Genomic DNA, 26,256 nt, shown 5'->3' with positions numbered 1-26,256 from the left:
AGGAACCAGACAAGGATGCCCACTATCTCCACTCCTATTCAACATAGTACTGGAATTCCTAGCCAGAGCAATTAGGCAAGAAGAAGGAATAAAAGGAATACAAATAGGTAAAGAAACTGTCAAAATATCCCTATTTGCAGATGACATGATCTTATACTTTAAAAACTCTACTCAAAAGCTCCTAGACACCATCAATAGCTATAGCAAAGTAGCAGGATATAAAATCAACATAGAAAAATCATCAGCATTTCTATACACTAATAATGAACACACTGAAAAAGAATATATGAAAACAATTCCATTTACAATAGCCTCAAAAAAAAATCAAATACCTAGGTGTAAACTTAACAAAAGATGTGAATGACCTTTACAAGGAAAACTATAAACTTCTGAAGAAAGAGATTGAGGAAGACTATAGAAAGTGGAGAGATCTCCCATGCTCATGGATTGGTAGAATCAACATAGTAAAAATGTCTATACTCCCAAAAGTAATCTACATGTTTAATGCAATTCCCATCAAAATCCCAATGGCATTCATTAAAAAGATTGAAAAATCTACTGTGAAATTTATATGGAAACACAAGAGGGCACGAATAGCCAAGGTAATACTCAGCAAAAAGAACAATGCTGGAGGTATCACAATACCTGATTTCAAACTATATTACAAAGCAATAACAATAAAAACAGCATGGTACTGGCACAAAAACAGAAATGAAGACCAGTGGAACAGAACAGAGGACCCAGATATGAAGCCACTCAACTATAACCAACTTGTCTTTGACAAAGGCGCTAAAAATATACAATGGAGAAAAGACAGCCTCTTCAACAAAAACTGCTGGGAAAACTGGTTAGCAGTCTGCAAAAAAATGAAACTAGAGGGGTTGGGGATTTAGCTCAGTGGAAGAGCGCTTGCCTGGCAAGTGTAAGGCCCTGAGTTCGGTCCCCAGCACCGAAAAAAAAAAAAAAGGAAAAATGAAACTAGATCCATGTATATCACCCTATACCAAGATTAACTCAAAATGGATCAAAGATCTTAATATCAGACCACAAACTCTAAAGTTGGTACAGGAAAGAGTAGGAAATACTCTGGAATTAGTAGGTATAGGTAAGAACTTTCTCAATGGAACCCCAGCAGCACAGCAACTAAGAGATAGCATAGATAAATGGGACTTCATAAAACTAAAAAGCTTCTGATCAACAAAAGAAATGGTCTCTAAACTGAAGAGAACACCCACAGAGTGGGAGAAAATATTTGCCAGCTACACATCAGACAAAGGACTGATAACCAGAATATAGAGGGAACTTAAAAAACTAAATTCTCCCAAAACTAATGAACCAATAAGAAAAGGGCAAGTGAACTAAACAGAACTTTCTCAAAAGAAGAAATTCAAATGGCCAGAAAACACATGAAAAAATGCTCACCATCTCTAGCAATAAAGGAAATGCAAATTAAAACCACACTAAGATTCTACCTCACTCCTGTTAGAACAGCCATCATCAGCAACACCAACAACAACAGGTGTTGGCGAGGATTCGGGGAAAAAGGAACCCTCTTACACTATTGGTGGGAATGTAAACTAGTAAAACCACTCTGGAAAAAAATTTGGAGGCTACTTAAAAAGCTAAACATTGATCTACCATTTGATCCAGCAATACCACTCTTGGGGATATATCCAAAAGACTGTGACACAGTTTACTCCAGAGGCACCTGCACACCCATGTTTATTGTGGCACTATTCACAATAGCCAAGTTATGGAAACAGCCAAGATGCCCGACTACTGATGAATGGATCAAGAAAATGTGGTATCTATACACAATGGAATTTTATGCAGCCGTGAAGAAGAACGAAATGTTAGCATTCACAGGTAAATGGATGGAATTGGAGAACATCATTCTGAGTGAGGTTAGCCTGGCCCAAAAGACCAAAAATCATATGTTCTCCCTCATATGTGGACATTAGATAAAGGGCAAACACAATAAGGTGATTGGACCTTGAGCACATGATAAAAGCGAGAGCACACAAGGGAGGGGTGAGGATAGACACCTAAAAATCTAGCTAGCATTTGTTGCCCTTAACGCAGAGAAACTAAAGCAGATACCTTAAAAGCAACTGAGGCCAATAGGAAAAGGGGAACAGGAACTAGAGAAAAGGTTAGATCAAGAAGAATTAACCTAGAAGGTAACACCCACGCACAGGAAATCAATGTGAGTCAATGCCCTGTATAGCTATCCTTATCTCAACCAGCAAAAACCCTTGTTCCTTCCTATTATAGCTTATACTCTCTCTACAACAAAATTAGAGATAAGGGCAAAATAGTTTCTGCCGGGTATTGGGGGGGGGAGGGGGAGGGTGCGTTTTGGTTGGTAAGGGAAGGGGTGAGGGAAGGGGGGAGAAATGACCCAAACATTGTATGCACATATGAATTAAAAAAAAAAGAAAAACTATGCATTTGCAAGGTTAGTATCTACTTACTTATTTGTCTCACTGGACAAGGAACAGAACCTCAGTCTTAAAAATCTTTGTACTGTTGGATACATGGAAGCCATTTAACAAATCTTTTCTTTTTATGATTAGATAAATGATTGAATAAGCAGCTGAATGATTCAATCCAAAGAAGATGAATACACAACTCTTCCAGCTCATGTGTGATTTGTTTTGTTATGTTTTGTTTTTTGAGACAAGGTTTCTCTAGGTAGCCCTGGTTGACCTCCCGAGTAGTGGGATTACAGGCAGGTACCACCACACCTGGCCCTTTATGTGTGGTTTCTAAATTTTATCACCATGGCATTTCAGGAGCTCAGCCATCTTTCTGGGGCATGTTCATTTAGAAAGAGTGCTCCTAATCTAAGATCAGGACTCTCCAAAAGCTCTGGATGGGTCAGGCACTCCTGCCACCCCTCTACTTCCTGACACCAGAAAACAGAGAAAGTGCGTGTCAGGTCTGAAGACCATCCGCAAGTGTCTAAGCCGGTACCATATTGTTATGATCTGAATGTGCACTGCCCTCACAGGTGCATGTGCTGAAAACTTGGTCCAACTGGTCAGGCTATTTTGGGAGTTCTGGAGACTTTCAGGGGTAGGGCCTAGTTGGAGGCAGTCACTGGAGGCAAGCCTTGAAGATTAAGGTTGAGTTTGAGGTCAACCTGGGCCACCTAGAGAAACTTTGTCTCAAAAAACAAAATGACCCCAGGTCCCTGTCTCTTCTGTCTCTTTCTCTGCTTCCTGTCTACCATGAGGTGAACAGCCAGCCACCTCTATCACATGCACCCTTGCCACCCAAGCACACAGGGGCCAAGCAACCACGGACTGAACTCTCCGAAACTGTGAGCCTCCCTTAAATTGTCGAGGTTTGCTATCTTGTCACAGCAACAAGAAAAGTAACTAACACCTGTATACACCATCCTCTATGTCTCTTATGGTCTTTCTTTTTGTTTATGGTGGTATTGAGATTTGAACTCAGGGCTTCACTTGCTGGGCAGACGCTCTACCTCTTGAGCCATGCCCCCAGCCCTTTTTGCATTGGTTATTTTTGAGACAAGGTCATGCTTTATGCCTGGGCTGGGCTGGAGGATCCCACGATCCTCCTATTTTTTCCTCCCTCCCCTAATAGCTGGGATGACAGACACACACTACCAAATCCAGCTATTTGTTGAGATAGGGTCTCTTGAACTTTTTGCTTGAGCTGGCCTCAGACCAGGATCCTCCTGATCTCCACCTCCTGAGTAGCTTGGATTACAGGCGTGAGCCACCAGCACTTCTCTTTATGTTCCTTAGAAAGACAATTTCTCCAGAAGCTGAAGTGAAAGTGTAGGGTGGTGAAGTAAAAATTGCACAGAACTTGACCTTGAATTTTCTGGTTCAAGTGCCAGCCCCACTGCATTCCTGTTATGTGGATCCATGCCTCAACTCTATCAGCCACAAGATAGAGGTAGGGACACTTTTTAGCACCATGTAGCTGTCATTGTCAGGGCAGCATGATAGCTCTATGAAAAGCTGTAAAATTGAGATGTGGTCATCACCTTTGTCAGGTAACAATATACAAAACAAAATCCCCAATCCTTAGTCCTTTCTCATGGACAGAAGGAAACCTCTGCATTTTTTATTATAAGAAAAAGGCTTTGCTTGAATCAGAGCTAACTGCATTTTTCTGTCAGTCCATCTAAGAAATAGCCACCCTTTGAAGAAAGTGAGATTTTTTCATTCTAACCGACCTTTTACAGCAGTGAGAGAGACAGCTTCCCCTAAATCAAAGGATCTGGTGCCATGTGTGACACCAAGCTGGTGACAGCAGAGTCACTTGAGTGAAATAAGCTCTTTAGAACTAGCTGTCTGTGTTCTTTGAAATTAATCTTTCATTTTGTCTCAGGACCTTAGCTTAAAATAACTTTATGGCATTGAAGTACTCTTCATATTTTTTGATGGTACTGGGTTTGAACTTAGGGCCTCACACTTGCTAGGCAGGTGATCTACTACTTGAGCCACTCCACCAGCCCTTTTTTGTGTTGGGTATTTTTGAGATAGGGTCTCTTGAACTATTTGTCTGGCTGGCTTCAAACCACAATCCTCCTGATCTCTGCCTCCTGAGTAGCTGGGACTACAGGTGTAAGCTCCAATACCCGGCTACATTCTTTTTTGCCCAGACCCAAAACCCTGGAGTTATCATGTACTCCTCTCTTGTGCACACCCTACATCCAACTTGTCAGGAACTCCTGTAGGCTCTGCCTCCAAAGAGGTGTATGAAGAAACTAATCACCTGTCCTCATTGCTATGTAAACATCCTGGTCCAAGCCACCACTGTCACTCTTGTCCGATGTGCGCCTACCCTTCTCCAGGACATCTATTCTTAATATATCCAATGTGACTCTAAATGAAGTCATTTCCAGTAGCTCCCTGTTTTGCTGAGGAAAAGACAAATCAGACCTTCACTTTGCTCTCTGCCTCATCTCTAGCCTTCAGATTATACTCTGAGCCCTCCAGTCCCAGTGCAGGAGTCTTTGCACGTGCTGCTTCCTCTGTCCGGAGTTCTCTTCCCCATAGATGCCCGAGTGAGCCCCTCACTTCTTTCAGATCTGTGCTCAAATGTCACCTTCATAGAAAGGTCTATCCCGACTCACTTTCGCCCTCCCAGCACACACTACCCTTCTTTACCCTACCTTCTGCATAATACTCGACATGGTTATTATCAGCTGTCATCATGTCCCCACCTCTAGCTACAATATAAGCCCAAGAGGGCTCTTTCTGCTTTCCATGTTGTATCTGCAGTGCCTGGCACGTAATAAATGGTCAACACATATTCGTTGCATGAATTCACTTGGTAGGAAAAAAAGAAATCCTTTTTTTTTTTTTTTTTTTTTTTTGGTGGAGCTGGGGTTTGAACTCAAAGCTTCATGCTTGCAAAGCAGGCCACACTTCCAGTCCATTTTGCTCTCCATCTATTTGCTCAGGCTGGCCTCAAACTACAATCCTCCTGATCTCAGCCTCCCAAGTAGCTAGGATTCCAGGCACAGCCCCCAGTGCCTGGCTACAAATCCTATTCTTAAGAGAGGACATCCTATGTAAAGATTTAGAGATACCCTTGGAAGATCAATGTACTCCACACCACTATCTTCATAAATGGAGGACTCAAAGCCTGTTGATCTCTTGTTTACACCTTATTTGCAATTCTATTTCAAGTTCATTTGTATTGAAAAATAGAATGCAAATAAATAGCCCAAAACTGAGCACTTGGCAGATTTGTGGAGCTAGTAAACCAGAGCATGGGCACAGTACTTGAAGGGGGATTGGTTTGAGAGCTCAGAGAAATCTAAAATGGAGCCAGTCTATAACTGCAACCCATGCCCAGGAGGCAGCAGAGAGGTGAGGTCAGAATGACGAACCTCCCAAACAGCCACAAAAATTCATTTCAATAGTGAGTTGTTGCCCAAACAGAAGACATAAGGTTAACTTGCAATGCTTGGATAAAACAATTTCCTGTGTAACCAGGCACTGGTGGCTCACACCTGTAATCCTAGCTACTTGGGAGGCTGAGATATGGAGGATTGCAGTTCAAGGCCAGCCCTGCAAATAGTTTGCAAGACCCCATCTCCAAAATAACCAGAGCAAATGGATTAAAGATATGGTTCAAGCAGTAGAGTGCCTGCTTTGCAAGCACAATTCCTGAGTTCAAACCCAAATCCCACCAAAAAAAAAAAAAAAAAGAGGGGGCCCATCATGTTTTGAAGCTCAGAATATCAGGTAGATAGTAATCACCATTTTACTTCCTCATGACTCTCTAATGTGCCACGGTTGCTGTTTCTGCAGAAGGTAGACAGGGCTCCATTACTCTTGGCCACTGGCAAAATAAACACCTCCACAGACCTTTCCAGATTCTCATGCCTGAGAATCTGAAACTACCAGACCAAACTCTATGAGGGTAAGCTTTTTTCAAAGGCTACTGGGCTACACACACAGGGGTCAAAATGAAAGATAGTCCTTCTGTAATTTGTATTCCCTGGGCCTATTTCTTAGCCTCTGCAGAGCAATACAAAAGAAATGAAAAGGGTGATATCTTTCTCACCTGTGAAGCTGATGGAATAATTCTCAGTCAGTATTTGATTCTTTGATCCCACAGAAGTCATCCTGAAGGCTCATGGTTTGAGGCTAGCCACAAGACTCCATCTCAACAGAAAGGAGCTGGGCGTGGTGGCAGGAAGTGTAAAATAGGAGGAAGGAGGTACAGGCTGGCCTCAGAAAAAAAGCAAGACCCTATCTCCAAAATAACCAGAGCAAAAAAGGGCTGGAGGAGAGGCTCAAGAGGTAGAGCCCCTGCCTAGAAGGTGCAAAGCCCTGAGTTCAAACCCCAGTACCACCAAAAAAATAAATAAATAAAAATCATCTCTAATAACCATCCCTGTTTACTCAATGAATTTAAATGTACAACTACCACCCCCATGATCTAAAACCTGTACATAAAATCCAATTCCAATCTATTTAACATCAACTTTTCTTAACTAGCTTTATGAAAATTATTATTGTCTTTAGCTCTAGTAAGTGCTATGCACGCTGAAGTGTACAGGGAGATGTCTACCATTTACTTTAGAAAGCGTTAAAAATAATATGGATTAATGGATTACAGGCATGCATATGTGATTAAAAAACTGTAATGGGATTAAGGAGAATGGTGGAGGGAGTAAATTGGAGTATGATATATTGTAAGAACCTTTGTAAATGCTACAAAGTACCCCTACCTAGTACAACAATTTTAAAAAAAGGTATTAAAATGTTCATGATGGATCTAAATGGTGAGTATTCTCTGTGAATTCGTTTTTTTTCTGGGGTTTGAACTCAGAACCTCACACTTGAGCCACTCTACCAGTCCTGTTTTGTGTTAGATATTTTGTGTGTGTGTGTGTGTGTGTGTGTGTGTGCGTGTGTGTTAGGTATTTTTGAGATAGGGTCTCTCAAACTATTTGCCTGGACTTGCTTCGATCCTCCTGATCTCTGCCTCCTGAGTAGCTGGGATTATAGGTGTGGGCCGCAGGTCCCCTGCTCTGTGAATTCTTTCAATGTTGCTGTAAATTTGAAATTTTTATAAAAGAATTTAAATAATCTTGGGGAAAGTAGGAGGGGGGCAATATAAGAGAGGAAGTGAACTTGTGCAAAGTACACTGTGCACATCTATGGAACTACCACAATGAAACCCCTCATGCTAACAATGTATGCTAATTAAAAAGTAAAATTTTTTAAAAGAACTTTGGAAAAATTACCATTTAACTTATTTTAAAATTGTGAATAGTAGTCAAATGGAAAGCAAAATGGTAATCAAAACATGAATACCAACAAGGTAAACCAAAGAAAACACTCCTACTTCTAAATCAAAATTGACCTGTTTCCCCGGGACTGCTACAAGGAGCGTCACCTTTTGCCTAAGTTTTATATCTCTAGTAAGCCTATTTATTCACTAAATTTTTACTGTTTTCTTCTTCCCTTGGCCTTACCATTCTAACACCAATCTCCAATTCTTAAATCCTCTAAAGCTTTGAATCAATGAAATAATTCATGAAGCCTGCATGAGCTCTATGACATAAGTTGGGTTCCCCTCTCCATACAAATGATCAACTCTGGGTGCATCTCAAAAATATTTCCTATCTCTCACTCACCAACAATTCAGGGTTTCCAGTCCCTTTTATCATGGTTTTAACTTTAGGGTTATTCTTTCTCTGTAAATCTAACAAATATTCTTTTAGGTTCTTTTCTCTCTGTCTTTATCCTCTCTCAATTTCTCTCCATCTCTTTGCCAGCTGAAGTCTCTCTCTCAATCTCTCTTTCTTAACTGTCTGCTTGTACTTTCACATGTCTTGTCTCTCTCAGCCTGTGAATAAAGATGAGAAATGCATTTGCAAAAATTAAGAGGAAAAACTAAAGAGTCTTCATCCCATAAAACCTTCCCCAGGAAAGGAAATCGCTTACCTGGCAAAATCTTTGAGGCTGGCCCTTTCAATTTCTCCTTCTTGTCTTCATCACATAAACCATTTGAGCCTTAGGAATTCCCTAACATACAGAAAGGCTGAAGAGGACAATGACACACCAGATTTTTCCAGTGTTTAGTATTCTCCTGGGGCCATGGAAGGGGGGAAAGAGGAGGAGAAATGACTGTTTATGGGCTGTCACATTGCTTGCACTCATGTATGCTTTACTGCTATTAAATAAAAATGCTCATTCACTCTGTAAACACTGGTCTGGAAAGTGAATGCACAAACAAACCAGGAAAAACATACTCAAAAACAGTAATAATGAAATAACTGAATGAAAGTTTTAACTCGATTAAACCTTTTTCAATTTTAATCGAATTCCCAAAAATAAAAATTCATTACAATTATCCTGATTTCATCTAGAGTCTCTAAACTATAAATTTCTTGAAAATAGGTACTGGGTCTCATTCATCTTTGAATCATTCATATCCCCAGATATCCCATAGCAAAGAGTATTAAACACGTTGGGTCTTAACACAGAATACATGATGGATGGTTGGATAGACGGATAGATGGATAGATGGATGGATGGATGAACAGTTGGATGGGTGGATGGTTTGATGGATGGATAAAGAAAAAAAATAAATAATGACAAACACTCTTTGCATTGATAACATCTACCTAGACAAGTGTCACCATGCATCTTGGAAGTCTAAACTATCCCATGCCAATCAGATTAGGGATCAGATGAAGTCAAAATAAATACATAGTATTTACATGTGTGTATGCATGAGTTATGTTGAGTTAAGTTGCTATAACAAGAGACCTAAAACTTTGACTTAAAAACAAAGAAAATTGTTTCTTTTCCACATAGTTCAGCCCAAGGTGGGCATTCCCAGTGAGCAGATGGCCTTCCCCCAGTCATTCAGGGATCCAGGCTAATGCAGACATGCTGTCGTCAGCCTCTGTGATAGCAGCAAATTATGACCAGGAGAGCCAGTACAAAGGATGAAACTAAGCTCAGAACCTTCCTCCCAAGCAAGTACGGCAAAAGTTGCTAGCATCACTTCCACTCTCATTGCATTAGTCAGATGCCATCACTAGCCACCTCCAGCTGCAAAGAGGGCTTAAGACTTGGCTTTCAATGTTTAGCTCAATTCTGTTACCACATAAGAGGATGGGTTGGAGGCAAGGCAGTCAGCTACCCTCATCATCTCATTTCATATGTATTATCACCATTTTCTCAAGATCTGAGAGCCCATACATGGAACACAGTGTTGTTTAGTTTCTGGCATAAGTATTTGGGGAAATGGCATTGAATGAAGTTTCTTGATATAAACTGTCACTAGAAAGACAGTCTATCATTAACAGAGTTGAGTTCATGCTCCTCTGTGTTGTTCTAGGCTTGATAAATTTGACAGAAACCAAAAGAATCTCCTACCAGAGGATAATCTCCAAACTGATGGACTAGTTCATTCATCAATTGTTCCTTAATTACCCATGATGTGGGGATAACAGGGTCAAAATTTTTGTTCTGCTTGGAAATACAGTCACTTAGCATAGAGCTGAGAAGTAATGTTCACTGAATATTCTGATGCTCTGAGGGAAATAAGTTATCATGCAGAACACCCTTCAGCAAAAACAGCTAAGCTCAGATACTTAATGCCAGCCTCTGATTTTGGTCTCTGTTCTGCTCATGGAGCCATGTTCTCCCCTCACTCACCACCCAACGACATCCCCTTCTTCTTAGTCTACCCTTTTTAATCTCCAGACCCTCAGGAAGTAGCTTGGATCCAAAATAACTTTTGGCTCAAGATCTTGCACTCTCTAGCACTAGCCCTTGTTAATTAGTAAGACTCTTATTTCAGTGATTACTTCAGACCAACTTCAGAACATTCCCTACTTCACTCCTCCTTTCCTTGCCCTTCCCACCATCTTCACACTCCTCCTGATGTTCTCTCACATGAAAGAAGCTTGCTGTTTTAGTTTGGATTACTCCAAAATGGACCCTGAGACAAGAACCAGTGTATAAGTGGTGTATTTGGAAAGTACAAAATACAACGGAAACAAAGGAGGGAAGAGGGAAAGTGAAGAAGAAAAGGTCAAAAGTGTGCCTTAACAAGTATGTTACCTCTGTGGGCAATTGGAGTTCAAGCCTTCTGGGAACCCTCTGAGAAACTACAGAATGAACTTCAGAATCATCCCGCTGAGAGACAACTGCAATGGCTAAGTGGTTGCTTGTTGCCTCTGGCACTTCCAAGCTCCCCTCAGAGTAGGGAAGCTCCCCTCAGCTCAGGCTGAGCTCCTGGAAGACTGGAAGCTGGGGGGGGGGGGTGTCTGTGCACAAGCTCAGGGAGGGAGGCTGGGCACAAGCTCAGGAACTGTTCTTTCTGCCCCCATCCCCCTCTCCATCAACAACATCTGCATACCTGCCAACGTTCCAAAACAAATGTCCTCACCTCAAAACCTCCCCTCTTCTTCCCACTGTCCAGTCTCACCAAACCTGGAACCAAACTCCTCAGATCATAATCCACAACTCCTTCCCCTGTGCTTTTGCAAACACTTATGCCCAAATCCACTGTATCCCTCCTCAGTGCATGCTGGGCTTGTTTCCTTCCTCCAGGTTTCTTTCACTAGATTGTATACTGCTCAATTATAGAATTGATATTATAACAAGAACCTAAGTACCAGTTTCTAAAAACTCCTTTTGAAAAAAAAAGTTGGCTCCTCACTCGGGCCTATAAATGGCCAGAGGGTAAATACAAGCAGGAGAAAAGCTTGGCATCTCTATTTCCATTTTGTATTTGTATCTGTATCCTTTGCTCTTTCCTACTATCACCTGGCAGTCATCTTGGAATCCAGGATGGACAGGACTGATAGACATCTTATGACAGGTGTGGAAGCCCCCTGCCAGACAATGACTTTCTTACAGTATCAAGTCCCCACCTAATAAGTCCTGAGATAATGAGCAACCTGACCACACTCTGGCCACTGGACCACCCATGTGACTGTTTAATAATTGTGCATACCTCTTGACCCTGCCCCCAATTCTTCCTCTTAAATGTAAAGCTTCTGTCTGTACCTTACAGATGGACTGGTGTACTTGCTTTGCCTCTTTCTATAGTGTACCCACACTTCATTAATAAATCTCCTTTCTCTCCCCTTCATCACTAATCATCTCTTTATTTGGGGTATTGGGACAAGAGACCAGACTTGACATGTGGAACCCCTGGAGTTGGGCCTTGGATCTAAAACTCATGATTGAAATATTTCCTTTAAAATGGCTGGCACATAGTTGAATCTCAACATTTGCAGAATAAGTGAGTAACTAATCCTCTTAGTAATGTAGTTAAACTCCCACTTCTCCTTGTCACTGACATGGCCTTTCCACCTTAAATTACTACTTGATGTTAGAGGAGAAAATTATCTTTAGGAAGTCCTGGATCCAGTGCCTATCTGAAGAGTAAGGGGAGAAGAATCTTCTCTGTGAAGCTATTTTTAACATGTGCTTTTGTTAGCTAACAAAAGGGCAGGAGAAGACTTGTTTTCTAAAATCATGGTGTCAGAAACTTAACTGTTAAAAATCACATTTAGTGAGAATGAAACACCTTCTTCTTGCCTGGAGGATCTAAGTGATTTTAACACAGAGAAATGGCCTCAATTTCCACCCCAGGAGCAGAGCTTCAGATAAGGGGTTTGCACACAGCATTCTACATTTATCTAAACTTTGTAGTTTCCAAGGAAACAGGATCCCAAATTCTCATCTCATCCCAGGCCTAATCTCAATCCCTTGATCCACAGCCCTGCCTTGCTTTTAACTAGCACACACTGCTTTGTTTAAATTTTACATATACCTTGCCCCTCTCCAAATATTGTAACAAGCCTGGGTCTTTCTTTGTCTGATGAGGGGCCCCACAGTCCCTCTGGTGTGCAGTCCATGTGGGTCAGCATGTTAACCTAACTTTGTTGGATGACAAATGTATCCTTGGTGGTCTTTATCAGATGGACTTTTTCACCTCTAGCAACACTGAGTGCTAAAAGCATTTAGACACGGAAGGCTGAGTGAATAAACTTCAGTCAGGGGCTAAGTCCGAATTTTTTTTTTTTAGGAACAAGGTGCTTTTAAGGTATAGTGGGCTTTTGAGAAGGGCATATTTATATGCAGACCCAAGCCTAGAGTAGAAGAAAGGAGCAACCATGACCAAGAGAGAGTCATTTACCCTGCCATGAATGGCAACCATTTTGATGGGAAACTCTACCCTTGGCTTCATTGGGAGGTGTCAACCCCAGAATTCAGACCATACCACAGCTTATCCAAGAATTGTCATGTAAACCAGGCACAAGTGACTTTTGCCTGTACTCCTAGCTACTTAGATAGCTGAGATCATGAGGTGGCTGAGATCAGGAAGATCCAGATTCAAAGCCAGCCCAGGCAAATACTTTGAGAGACCCCCATCTCCAATAAAATGGACTGGAGGTGTGGCTCAAGCAGTAGAGCGCCTGCTTTGCAAGTGTGAAGCCTTAAGTTCAAACTCCAGCCCCACCAGAAAAAAAAAGAAGAGAGAATCATCATGTGACCTAACTCAGCCAATCAGAGTCCTGCCTTGTTTTTTTCCCCTACATGTCTGGTTATGAAGCTTTCTGGATGTATTCTGAAGTATCCTATTACCATGGTTTCAGCTTTGTGGGAAGCCCGTCTGACCCCAAAACACAGAGGAAAGCAGAAAGGAAATCCTAAATCCTGCCCTTTCCATGCTTTTTAAATTTTATTGTGTTGTTTTATTTTGGGTTTTCCCTTGGGGGGAGTGAAGTTGTTTGTAAGAGTGAGTATGTTACTTTATTTGCTTAAACTAGCTCAGTTTGAATTTTGGTCACTTATAATCCACGGTCATCACTGTGACTTTTGCATGGATACAATTTCACACTTTCTCCAGGGTCCTAGATTACACTTTCTTACTTTATGTTTAGGCATAATGTCCACAGCCTGACATGGTGACCACCAGTGCTTCAGCTATCTTTCTTCCGACCTACACCAGCAAAGGTGTAAATTAACCTAATGGCCATTGGAAATGAATTCCCTTTAATGAAATCAGCAATATTCTGGACAGGTGAACCGCTAGCTGCTCCTCATCATTGTACAATCAGGACAGAAGAATTTGCTCAAGGGACATGCCAGTGATTAATAGCCATTATTCTTTTTGCGTGTGGCACTGGGATTTGAACTCAGGGCCTACACCTTAAGCCTCTCCACCAGCATCTTTTTTATGATGGGTTTTTTCAAGATAGGTTCTCTCGAACTATTTGCCCAGCATAGCCATTATTCTTTTTTTTTCTTTTATTCATATATAACCATTATTCTTTAGGAATATTTCCTGAGACTTGATTCTCAGCGTCTCTGTGTCCAGCCCCACATTTGAAGGATTCTTGCTGTCCTCACTCTATCTGGTGATCTAAATCCTACCCCTAAAAAATTGTCACATCACCCTCTGTCCAGCCTTTCTTGCAAGGTGTTGCCAGGATCTTCTCCAAACAAAGAACTAAGACTTGCTGAGCACTAGCAGCTCACACCTGTAATCCTAGCTTCTTGAGAGGCAGAGATCAGGAGGACTGAGGTTTGAGGCAAGCCCTGGGAAAATAGTTCCCAAGACCCTATCTCAAAAAAACCCAACACGAAAAAGAGCTGTCAGAATGGCTCAAGTAGTAGAGGCCTGCTTAGCAATCATGAGGCCAAGTTCAAACTCCAGTTAATACCAAAAAAAAAAAAAAAAAAAAAAGACAAAGAACTATGACTTTCTTGGCCTTGCTAACTCTAATCCTACCCCACTACGCCTGTCTGTGACTCGAATGTAAATGTCTAGCTGACTAAATTCAGTCCAAGATTTACTTTCTTTAAACATGACAGCAAGATTCATAAGATATGAGACCTCTGTCGCTGCAGCTTCTAACTATTGCACACTACAGACATTAGCGAAAAAACTAAAATAAAATTAAAAACAGAGCCTAAAATCATGAACAGCCAACCAACTTAGATAAGATTGAAATGCTGAGTCATCTGTCTTTATTGTGTTGACTAATTGTCTTTTCCTGTTTAGTGAGAACAGGAACTTAAACAGCTTATAGTAAGGAGGAACAGTAATACTTCAAATAATAAATCCAAAACAGGCCGGGCAGGGTGGCTCATGCCAGTAATCCCGGTTACTCATGAGGCAGAGAGCAGAAGGATCAGGCCTCCCTGCAAAAACTTGAGATCCTATTGAAAAATACCTAAAAGGGGAGGGGGAGGGGGAGGATAAAGGAGAACGATGGAGGGGACGAATTCAATTATGATATATTGTAAATGTCACAATGTACCCTCAGAACAATAATAATATAATAAAATAAAATAAAAAAGAAAAAGAAATTTGGGGAAAAAAAAGAAAAAAGCAATATAACTAAAATAAAAAAGAACTGGTAAAGTGGCTCAAGTAGTAGAGTACCTGCCTAGCAAGCTGGAAGCCCTGAGTTCAAATCCCAGTAACACCAAAAAAAGGGGAAGTGGGGAAATGCTGAAGCAAATGCTGTGTCAGAGATAATACTGATCAATTTCCTATAAAGAAACAAAACCTTAATCTTTGGGGTCATCTTCTCTACTGGACCAAAAAAAGTTCCTTTTCCATTAAATACAATTTCATCTCTTCCTTTTCAAAGCTGTAAAACAAATGAGCTCTAATCAATTGTGAGTAGGAAGTGGAAAATTACATTCCCTAAGAGTCAGAATGCCCTAAAGCAGGCTTATTAGAAAGTGCTGTAGCGTGGCATTAAAATGTCAGGCAATCTCCCTCTGCCCAAGTCCCAAGTTTTACACCATTTTGATTAACTGTTTCTTTTTTTCTAACCTCCATCAACAAGTGACCTACTTTCCCTCTGAGGAGACCACTATGGGTAAACCCCAGAAACAGCCTCACACAGGGGAACCCCATCGCCACACATGGGCATATTAGTAAGGTTTGCTCAGGGTATCCTAAGCAAACCTTAGGATATAAGGGGCTTTATATATTACCTAACTCTTTTGTCAATTGTGGAACGTGGCCAGGTGTGGTGGTGCACGCTGTAATCCCAGCTGCTCGGCAGATGGAGATAGGAGGACCTCAGTTGGAGGCCAGCCCAGGCAGTTATTATGAGACGCTATCTGAAAAACAAATTAAAAGCAAAAAAAGGTCTGGCTATTGCTCAAGTGAAGAGTGCTTTCCTAGCAAGCTTGAGGCCCTGCGTTCAATCCCCAGTACCAGAAAAAACAATAGCAAAATGCCAATTCATGCAAGAAGCAAAAGTTTTGGACTCTGCAGATCACAGGGTCTCAAGCATGAGTAGTCATCAGGTCCTCTAGGGTGCCATGATTCTCGGCCATGAAGGCAACCCAGGTTTGGGGTTGGGGTTTTGGGGGGGGCACTTGGGAGGATTGTTTGGTTTGGGTTTGGTTTTTGGTGGTACTAGAGTATAATAAAGTCAGGACCTCTCGGTTGCTAGGCAGAGCTCTAAGACCACTTGAGCTACACCTCCAGTCCTCTTTGTCTTAGCTGTTTTAGGAATAGGGTTTATGCACAGGCCAGCCTGAACCTTGACCCTCCTTGTTTCACTTCTGCGTAGATGAGAGGACAGGTATGAAACACCACGCCCAGCTTTTTTGGTTGAGATCGAGTCTCATGAGCTTTTGTGTATGTGTGCGGTACTGGGTCTTGAACTCCTGGCCTTCGCCTTGAACCACTCTGCCAGTCCTTTTTTGTGATAGGGTTTTTCAGGAACTATTTACCCAGGCTGGGTTTGAATCTTAAGCCTTCTGATCTCTGCCTCCTGAGTAGGTGGATTACAGGCGTGAGCCACCGCCACCCAGCAGGTCTCACAAACTTTTTTGTCCCAGCTGTCATCAAACCTTGATCCTCTCCATCTCTGCTAGGATTACAGGGGTAAGTGACCACACCCTGCCCAGTTCAAGTATTTTTTGCCTTTTCTACTCTCTAGTTCATAAATTCTCCCATTTCTGCTTCCATCCACTCCTGATTCACTTCCTTCATACGTTGGCTCATGAGAATTTACAATGGGATGAGGGATTTACAAACACACTCAAGATGCTATTACAGTGGCAGCTTCCCCACCTCCCACCCCATAGGTGGGATCAGCACTAAGATGTACCCACTCCCAGTCAACCCCAGGAATTAAGTAAAAGTCCTCTTTCAGAACAACTGGTGGCAGAGTGCCTGCCTAGCAAGTGCAAGGCCCAGAGGTCAAAGCCCAGTACCATCAAAAAAAAAGAGGTGACAGAGGCCATTATTTAGGGTTGACCGAATATCCTGAGTGGACATAGCCTACACTCTATATGCCCACTGAGCCCCAGTCCTTGGAGATCTGTGAAGGGCAAGTCTGCAGGACATTCATTGTGACCAGAGAAGCACTTCTATTTTCCTTTTTCTTTTTTTTTTTTCGTGTCACTGGTGTTTGAACTCAGGTCCTCACGCTTGCTAGGCAGGCCACTCCACCACTTGAGCTATTCCATCAGCCCAGTTTTGTATTGGGTATTTTCTATTTGCCTGAGCTGGCTTCAAACCTTCATCCTCCTGATCTCTGCCTCCTGAGTAGCTAGGATTAGAGGGTAAGCCACTGGCACCTAGCTTGAACACCTCTCTAGTTTGCTGGGAAACCTGTGGGGAAAGCAGACTGGAGCATGGCCACCATTACAGAACCAGGCAGCCACAGCTCGGGGGGCGCACTTTGCAACCCTCCTTGCTCCAGCTGAGAAATCTTATTTGATCCTGTGTTGAGGAGGAAAGAACCCCAGTCATGTTCCAACCAGCAGGTAGAGGGAATCACGTGGAGAGGAAGGAGCACAGAGAGGAAATGTAGAATTGTTATTGAGAGCAGGAATTCTGGTCCTGACAGTTCTGGATATAAATCCTAGCCTGCCTTTTATTAGCTGTGTGACCTTGGGCCAATTAATCCATCTGTACCTCGGTTTCTCACCTCTAAACTGAAGAGAGTAATAGTTCTGATCTCATAAATTCACTGTGAAGTTTATATAGATTAACATAGGAAAAGCATCAAACCATACAATGTAGCCGGACATGGTGGCTCACATCTGTAATCTGAGCTACTCGGGAGGGGGAGATCTGGAAGATCAAGATTTGAAGCCAATCCAGGCAAAAAAGTTCTGGAGACCCCATCTCAACCAATTAAGAGCTGGACACAGTGCTGCATGCCTGTCATTCCAGCTATGCAAAAATCTTGAATAGAAGGATCACGGTCTAGGCCAACCCAGACAAGAAAGTGAGACCCTGTTTAAAAAAAAATAATGAAATAAAAAAGGGCTGGAAGTGTGGCTTAAGTGGTAGAGCACCTGCTTGGCAAGCACAAGACTCTGAGTTCAAACTCCAGTACCATAAAAAAAAAAAAAAAAAAAAAAACTACACAATTTAACTCTGATCTTCCTGACTGGTTTCTCATTTATTGCCTCAGTTAGGTGTTCTCTATCATTGTCACTCAAAACCTGGCTAAAATGTTCTTTAGCCAGGTGCTGGGGCTCATGCCTGTAATCCTAGCTAACTGAGAGGCTGAGATCTGGAGGATTGCAGCTCAAGGCCAGCTTAGGCAAATAGTTCATGAGACTCCCCCCCCCATCTCCAAAATAACCAGAGTAAAAATGGGCTAGAGGTGTGGCTCAAGTGATAAAGCACCTGCTTTGCAAATAGTAAACTCTGAGTTCAAACCCCAGTGCCACCCCCTTCCCCCCCCACCCCGAAAAAAGGCTCAAGTATAGGGGCGTGGCTGTGACACAGGTGTGCTGGTGAACGGCCTTCTCAGAATAATTGTTCTCAGGAACAATTTCACTCCCTTGGCCAATGTTCTGACTGTTTCTAACTTTGTTCTTTGGCAGAAAGTTGAGTTCCTAAGGTTACAGCTCATTTCTGTAACACTGCTGGGGTAGAAAGGTGGCCTTGAGGTGGGTGGAGGGGAAGCAGGGTAGATCTGGGGAAATGAGGTACAGGAAACAGCAGCCAGGAGTAAGAGATAAACACTGGATTAATAAGTGGCTTGTTTGAAAGGATGCAGGCACTTGTTTTTCTTTTTTGCTTTAAGCCTCAATAAGCTGCAACATTTAGTTTAAAAAAAAGGGGGGGGAAGGGAGAGAGACAGGAGAACAGTGCTCTCTCTCTGACCTTTCCCACTTGCCCAAATGATTAGTGTGCTCTGGGAATGAGCAAGGATACCTTAAAAAAAAAAAAAAAAAAAAGACACTTATCCCCGGGGCGAGGGGGGGGGGGGGAACTCCTGGGAAAATGACTCCTCTGAGCACAAAAATTATTTATAAAGGAAAATACCTATTGCAAAGGTCTGTCTTGAGGGGAACATCTGGCAGAACCCATCCTCTGTTTAAAGAAAGGCTCAGACCTCTATGTCATAATGACCCACATTTAATAAGCAGGCCAACCTTGAAATCTTTGGGTCCAAGTGATGCAACAGTGTAGCAGCAAGAATGATTAAACCAGATGCCAGTGGCTCACGCCTGTAATCCTAGCTATTCAGTAGGCAGAGATCAGAAGGATCAGGGTTCAAAGCCAGCCCAGACAAATAGTTTGTGAGACCCTATCTCGAAAGAACCCATCACAAAAAAAGAAATAACCTCGGGGTCCCTGTTCAAAGGGAAGCATTCCTTGCTCTGCTCTTTGAAGGCTGTTTTGCCTCTGCCCAGTGGGCAGGGATGAAGAGGTCAGTAGCCCACGTGACCCGTCAGCAGCCGAACTCCTCTCGGATCTACACCACCCAGGTCATGGGCAGGGTTTTCTTGCCAGGTCTTTTCTGAATCCAAAGATAAAAGCTGAACTTCCAGCAAATTTTAGCCTCTAGTCCTGCTTCTGAACACAGAGGCTGTCGTCCCCTGTGCAAAGCTAATTCAAAAGCTGGGGTGCAATTGCTGATCCGCCAAAGAAAGAGCACAGAGCTCGGGTCCTCTATCTGATTAGGGCTTGCACCAGAGTCGAACTGCTGAGCCCCGTTGAGCACACGGATCCAGCGCGCCCTCTGTTGGCCGAGTTGTGTATATGCAGGCCTGCGTCCTCCCTGAGCTGTTTATCTTTTTCTAACTTGGAAAAAGGCAGGTGTCTTAGTGAAAGCAAAACCAGAACTTGGAGGCAAGTGAGTTATTTAGAAGATGATCCCACGGAACAGTGAGGAATCGCGGAGTATTAGACAAGAAGGAGGAAAGGCCAACATGAGGCTGCATCACTGCAATTGCTGCTTGGGAGCCAGGGAGCAACCACCAGGCAACACACCCAAAGCATCCTAGAATGACCCAGGGGCCGAGACGCTGACCTGCTGATTCCTGTTCCTGTTGATTGACTGCTGCTCCTAAGGACATCAACTCCAGGACGCACTTACATTAGCATTAGGGAAGGCCCTGAGGGAGAAGGAGGTGAGCCCAGGGCACATACTCCAAGGTCAGAGTCAGGGCTTCAGGACCTTCCCAGATCTTCCCACCAGTGCTGGAGCTGAAGGTGAAGACGGGCTGGGAGGGGGCGGGAATGTAAGGCACAACTTCCTGAGCTGACCTCAGCCCTGTCCCATCTTACATTTGCAGCCCCCTGACTTCAGGCCCATTTCACAGACAAGACAATCAAGGCTCAGAGAATTTGAGTGACTTCCCACTCTTGCACCACCAGGAAGTAGAGAAAAGACATGGTGATGCACACTTGTAATCCTGCAGCACTCGGGAGACTGAGGCAGGAAGATCACAAGTTCAAGACCAGCTAGGCTACATACCAAGACCCATGCGTCAACCACCTCCACGCCAAAAAAAAGAAGAAAAAGACTAAACCAGCTGCTTGGCATGGTACAGTATGCCTTCAACCCCCATCCTCCTTCTTGATAGAACTCCTGTCTGACAGCCTGGCACTTCTGCTGGGGACCTGGTCCTGTTGAGAGGCAGTGTTTATGTCCTGTGGTTATACAAGGAGCTCTAGCTCCTGGTTCCATCACGGCCTAGGCATGTGATCTTGAACTCATCCCCTAGTCTATCTGTGGTCCCTCAGCTGTAAAATGAGATCTGATAAAATCTAATTCAGAGCACTGATTGAGGATTGATTGAATTCATACTTGCAAAGCACCTGAAAGTTGTCCAGGGTATAAAAAACACTCAGTTTCATCGAGTGTTGGTGTATACCAGGCACTGCTCTGTGCTCTGATGCTGCAGCAGCAAATGAACAAAGCCCTTTTCTCTTCTAGCCCAGTGCTCCCCTCCTGAGCGTGCCTCAAAATTACCTCGAGGGTAAATTGAACACAAGTTAGTAGGCCCCACCTCCAGGGCTCCTGGTTCCATAGGGCTGGGGTTGTGGCCTGAGAACCTGCATCTCTGTCAAATTCCAAGGTAAGGTTGAGACTGCTAGTCTTGGGGCCACACTTCAAGAATCACTATCAGTGCCTGTAATCCTAGCTACTCAGGAGGTTGAAATCAGGAGGATCAAGTTTCAAGGCCAGCTAGGGCAAATAGTTCATGAGACCCCATCTACAAAATATCCAGAGCAAAATGGACTGGAGGTGTGGTTCAAGCGGTAGGGCGCCTGCCTAGAAAGGGTGAGGCCCTGAGTTACTTTCACTTGAGAACTTCTAGTCTCTGCAGTTTTCAATCACTGAATAAAATTTCATTCTTACGAGTTGCTTCCTATCAAGAGTAACATGTAAAGACGGTGAAGGAGAATGACTGAGGTTAATATTTTCACCAAACATTTCCTGAGAGATGGACATTATTCTTGCAGTCTGTAGGTAAAAAAGGCATCAGTTTGTAGAGCTTAAGAAATTCTTAGAAATTTCAGCAGTTTTTCCTCATTTTTACTCTGGACAACATTGTTAGTGGACTTCTAGATTTGAGAACAAAAGTTAATACTGGCCGGGTGCTAGGGCTCACACCTGTAATCCTAGCTACTTGGGAGGCTGAGATCAGGATAGTGGTTCGAGGCCAGCCTGGGCAAAAAGTTCACAAGACGCCATCTCCAAAATTATCAGAGCAGAATGGACTGGAGGTGTGGCTAAAGCAGTACAATACCTGCTTTTTAAGTGTGAAGCCCAGAGTTCAAACCCCAGTCCCACAAAAAAATAAAAACCTGAAAATAAAAGGGAAAAGGGAAGAAAAGGGCAGGTAAGAGAGGGTAGCAGGGAGGATGGATAAAATCAAAGCACTATATATGCGTGTTTGTACAGTGAGACCCATTAATTTATACAATTGATATGCCTCAGTGATTATATTCTAAAATAAAGTTTAGTACAGTTCTACAATCTACAACCCGAACACATAACAGAAGCTCAGTTTGTAGGAGTTAGTATTCCTAACAGAAAAAAGACAAAACTGGCTGAACATGGGAGTGAATGTCTGTAATCCCAGCTACACAGGAAGTAGAGATAGGAGGATGGCAATCCAAGACTGGCCCCAAACAAAAACCTACAAGAAAAATAAACTAGAGCAGAATTAAAAAAAAAAAAAAAAAACACGCCTGGGGATTGCATATGTTACAAACCTAAGCCATCCAATACTGGCTTACCGAGGCTCTGGACCAGGCTTATTGGCAGAACTGATATTGCTTTGCTTGGGAGGCGGGGGGGAAAGGGAAAAGCCTGTACTAATCCTTAGTCATCCCTGTATTTAAATCTTACCTGGGAAGGGCAAATGAGAGTAACATTTCCCACACTTGTAAGACTCCCTCCGCTATCATCGACCTGTCATTGAGTCAACTTTCAATCAGGACAGCTAAGTTTCCCTGCTGGTTCTTCTGAAGAGATATTACTTAGACTTTATTGTAAATTCTAACAGCAATGACAAAAGTCAAAATATCCGATAGTTTTTCCTAAATGGTCTTACCTTGGCTTGTCACAGGGGAAAAAAAAAAAAAAAAACAATTCCTGCCCCAAACCAAAAGGGACAGGCAAGAATTCCACCACCACCACCACCACCACACACACACACACACACACTGGACGTTGAACTCAGGGCTTTGTGCTTGTGAGCAGATGCTCTACCACTTGAGCCTCTTCGCCAGCCCTTTTTGCGTTGGTTACTTATTTACTTATTTATGGCGCTGGGATTTGAACTCAGGGCCTCACACTTGCTAGGCAGGGCTCTGCCACTTTAGTGCACTTGTTATTTTTGAGATAGAGTCTCGCTTCATACCTGGGCTGGCCTGGATCACAGTCCTCCCATTTGTGCCTCTCCAGTGTAGATGGGATGGCAGGCACGCATCACCATGCCCAGCTGTACAAGCAAGAATCTTAAGAAAGCCTTGGGAATCAATAATTGTAAAGCCAGTTTTAACTACTTTTATTGCCAAAAATACATGAAAGAATGCCAGAGTTTATGAAATCCTGAACTAAGGGCAGGGTGTTCCTTCTGTGCAGCCCAATCCAAACAGAGGAAGGGAAGTGAGGAAGGCAGAAGAGCAGCCATTGTGTCTGTCTCTGTGTGTGTGGTGTGTGTGTGTGTGTGTCTGTCTGTCTGTCTGTCTATTTCCTGGCATGCACAAAAATATGGGCTGTTCTCTGGTTCCAAGGAGCTAGTGTATGGCTGTAAGCACAGCTGCAGTCTTGGGCCTGGGCTTTCCTGGGACCTCCTGGGAATCAGGAAACAAAGGAGTTGACAAAGCAAAATCAAAACCAGGAATTCTATTGTGTCCTTTAAAGCCTTTACCCACTATTTCTCTTGCCAGACCCAGATCTCATACCTGTTGGAAGACTTAGCATCTCATAGCACCCCAGGCATGGCAGGTTCTCAAGAAATGCCAATAAAGTAGGTAGGCACAGTAGCTCACAACTGTAATCCCAGCTACTTAGAAGGCAGAAATCAGACGGATTGTGGTTCGAGGCCAGGTGAGGCAAAAAGTTAGTGAGACCCCCATCTCAATAAATAAGCCATGCGTAGTGACACCTGCTTGTCACCCCAGCTAGGCAGGAGGCTGTAAATAGGAGGATCCTGGTCCTAGGCTGGCCCAGGGCAAAAATATGAGACCCTATCTGAAAAACAACTAAAGCAAAAAAGGGCTGGGGGTGTGGCTCAAGTGGCAGCACACCTGCTTAGTAAGCTCGAGGCCTTGAGTTCAAAACCCTGTACCTCCAAAAATATATATATATTCCAGTACTGTTGAAAGGTCTTTCCATTAGGACACATGGTGCGCCCTCTGGTGGTCACTGTCAGGAAATCATCTTAGTTGCCTGCTTGAGGTGCTTTTCCCCCCCACCAGTATCAGTCAGGGTTTGATTAGAGAAGCAGGACCACCAGGAGAAATATAAATAATAGAGGCTTTATTTAAGGCCTTCAACTCGTGCACTCAAGAGCTGGTTACACAATTCATGTCAGGCCATCGTCTCTGCCTCTGGTGCTGGGGATGGAGTGCGGCAGGCTGGCCATGGAGAAGGTGAATGAGGCAGGAGAGAGCAGGACAGGCAGGAACGTGTGAGGCTGAGCCATGATCCACAGAGACAGACAGAGCCAGGTTTCTCACAGTCTCCTAGTCATCAATGGTGCAAGTGACCTGCAGGTAGAGCAGGTACCCTTTGTCACTGAGGCAAACACCCTGGCCCTGGAGTCAAGAGAAGCCAAAGGAAGAGATTTGGCAGCAACACAGGGGCTCCAGTCCTGCTGCCGCAGTCCCACCAGTCAAGCCAGCGGATGAGCACCAAGCAGGAGAGCCCCAAGAGCCAGAGCCCCCCAGCAAGTGTTAAAGACCCCAGCTGCAGACTCACTTCTGCCTTCTGTCACAGAAACTAGCACATGAGACCGCCACTAGACAGCACCAGGCAGAGAAAGGAGGTCTGGAAAACGTAGTCACGACTTAGGGGGTTGACACAGCAGATCACCACAATGGAAGGGCAGGTAAACCTGCCCTGGCTGAGTGGCTGGAAGTCAGACTCTCCCAAGGGTGGGCTGCCTTGCTCTGGCTCAGGAAGGGTCTAACCATAAGAACCAGATGGATGAGCTGGCGATCACCCAAAATCACTGTTAATTTTTAGAACAGATGCTGGAAGAGGAGCAAAGTTCAAGAGCAGCCTTGTAAATGCTGGCATGTGTGACTCAGTTCAGAAGATTCTAGAACCAACTAGGGTGACTCAGTCCTGTTGAGCCAGCCTTTCAAACAAGACCAGGAACATAACCTAGAGTCAAAATTTAGAGTTGAAGGGGCTGGCGGTGTTGCTCAAGTGGTAGAGCGCCTGCCTAGGAAGCACAACAGCCCTGAGTTCAAACCCCAGTACTATCAAAAAAAAGTTAGAATTGAAAAACTGCACTAAAAATCCCCCAAACAATGCAGGCTCCCCAGTAAGGCCTACATAGCAGGTCTGGGAGAACCCCAGGGAGCTACATCCAACTAACTAAAGAGATTCTCGTGCAGGTGGGCCTTGGTGCACACTTTAGGAAAGCAGGAGGGCTGATGGAGTGGCTCAAGAGGTAAGAGTGCCTGCCTAGAAAGCATGAGGCCGTGAGTTGAAATCCCAGTACCACAAAAAAAAAAATCTAAATTTTGGGCTGATGGAGAAGCTCAAGTGGCAGAGTGCCTGCCTAGCAAGGGTGAAGCCCTGAATTCAAACCCCACTACTGCCAAAAAAAGAAAAAAGAAAGAGAGCGAGGCTTGATGGTACGTGTCTGTAATCCCCACACTAGGGAGGCGAAGGCAGAAGGATTGTGAGTTTGTGGCCAACCCTGAGCACTAACCTGTACTACATAGTGAGATTCTGTTTCAAAAAAAAAAAAAAGGAAAGGGAAGGGAAGGGAAGGGAAGGGTCATCTCTAGCAGCCTGCATAATAGAAAAACTTCCAAATCTGCCCTATCTACAAAAGCTGGTGAGTAGGTTATTTTCATGGAGAGAGCATCTTTATATAAAGACAGAAGTGAGAAATAAAAATATACTATTTATTTTAGCATGATGTTCTAAAGGTTATTTTAGAATTCTATTTATCAAGGATTGAGAAATGTTTCTTGCTGTTTTAATAAAGAATTGTATGGTTGTCAAATTGTGTCCTCCATTCCACCTTCTCCATCAGAGGCCTAAGGTCTGCTAGTGCCACCTAGAGGCCTCCATGGGCACATGCTCAGTGCAAAGCAAGGCATCTGGAGCCAGTCCTTGGGATGCCAGAATGTAACAGGACAAATAAGAAAGTGAACTTTGGGAGATCGGGCGTGGGGGTGCGTAACTATAATCCCAGCTATACAGAAAGTGTACATAGGAGAAGTGAGGTTTATGCCAGCTAGGGGGAAAACACGAGCCCTTATTTGAAAAATAAAGCAAAAAGGGCTGGAGCACCTGCCCAGCAAGCGTGAGGATCTGAGTTCAAACCCCAGTACCTCCTATAATAAAAAAGAAAGCAAAAAAAACTTTGGGAACAGCCAGTGGTTTGAGTTACAACTAAAAATGAGGTTTTCTGTGAGTCCTTCCCTCATTACTTGAGAGGATTAGAAATAAGACAAGCTTGGAATTTGTCAGGCATCTAGTAAAATCCCTGCTCCCTCACCTAAAAGCGTTTGTGCCTGACGTCACATCTTGTACACCACCTGCTCCTGGCAAGTGTGATGTGATGGCAGAAACCTCCTGCACTGTGCATCTCTGGCAGGGATGTGTGACACCTGTGGGGACCTGGCAATCAGTCACACCTCAGGTTACACCCCTGTGGTGACATGAGCCAAGGGGACCCAGAGCCCATAACAAATTATCACCTCATATCTCAGACCTTTCTGGAGAAAACAGTCTACCCTGCTAGGAATGTTCTAGAAAGCAGTGGTAAGCCCATGTGATGGCCAAAAAAA

The sequence above is a fragment of the Castor canadensis genome, chromosome 17, assembly GCF_047511655.1.
Source record: "Castor canadensis chromosome 17, mCasCan1.hap1v2, whole genome shotgun sequence".
Taxonomy (NCBI): Eukaryota; Metazoa; Chordata; class Mammalia; order Rodentia; family Castoridae; genus Castor; species Castor canadensis.
This window is presented reverse-complemented; position numbering follows the sequence as displayed.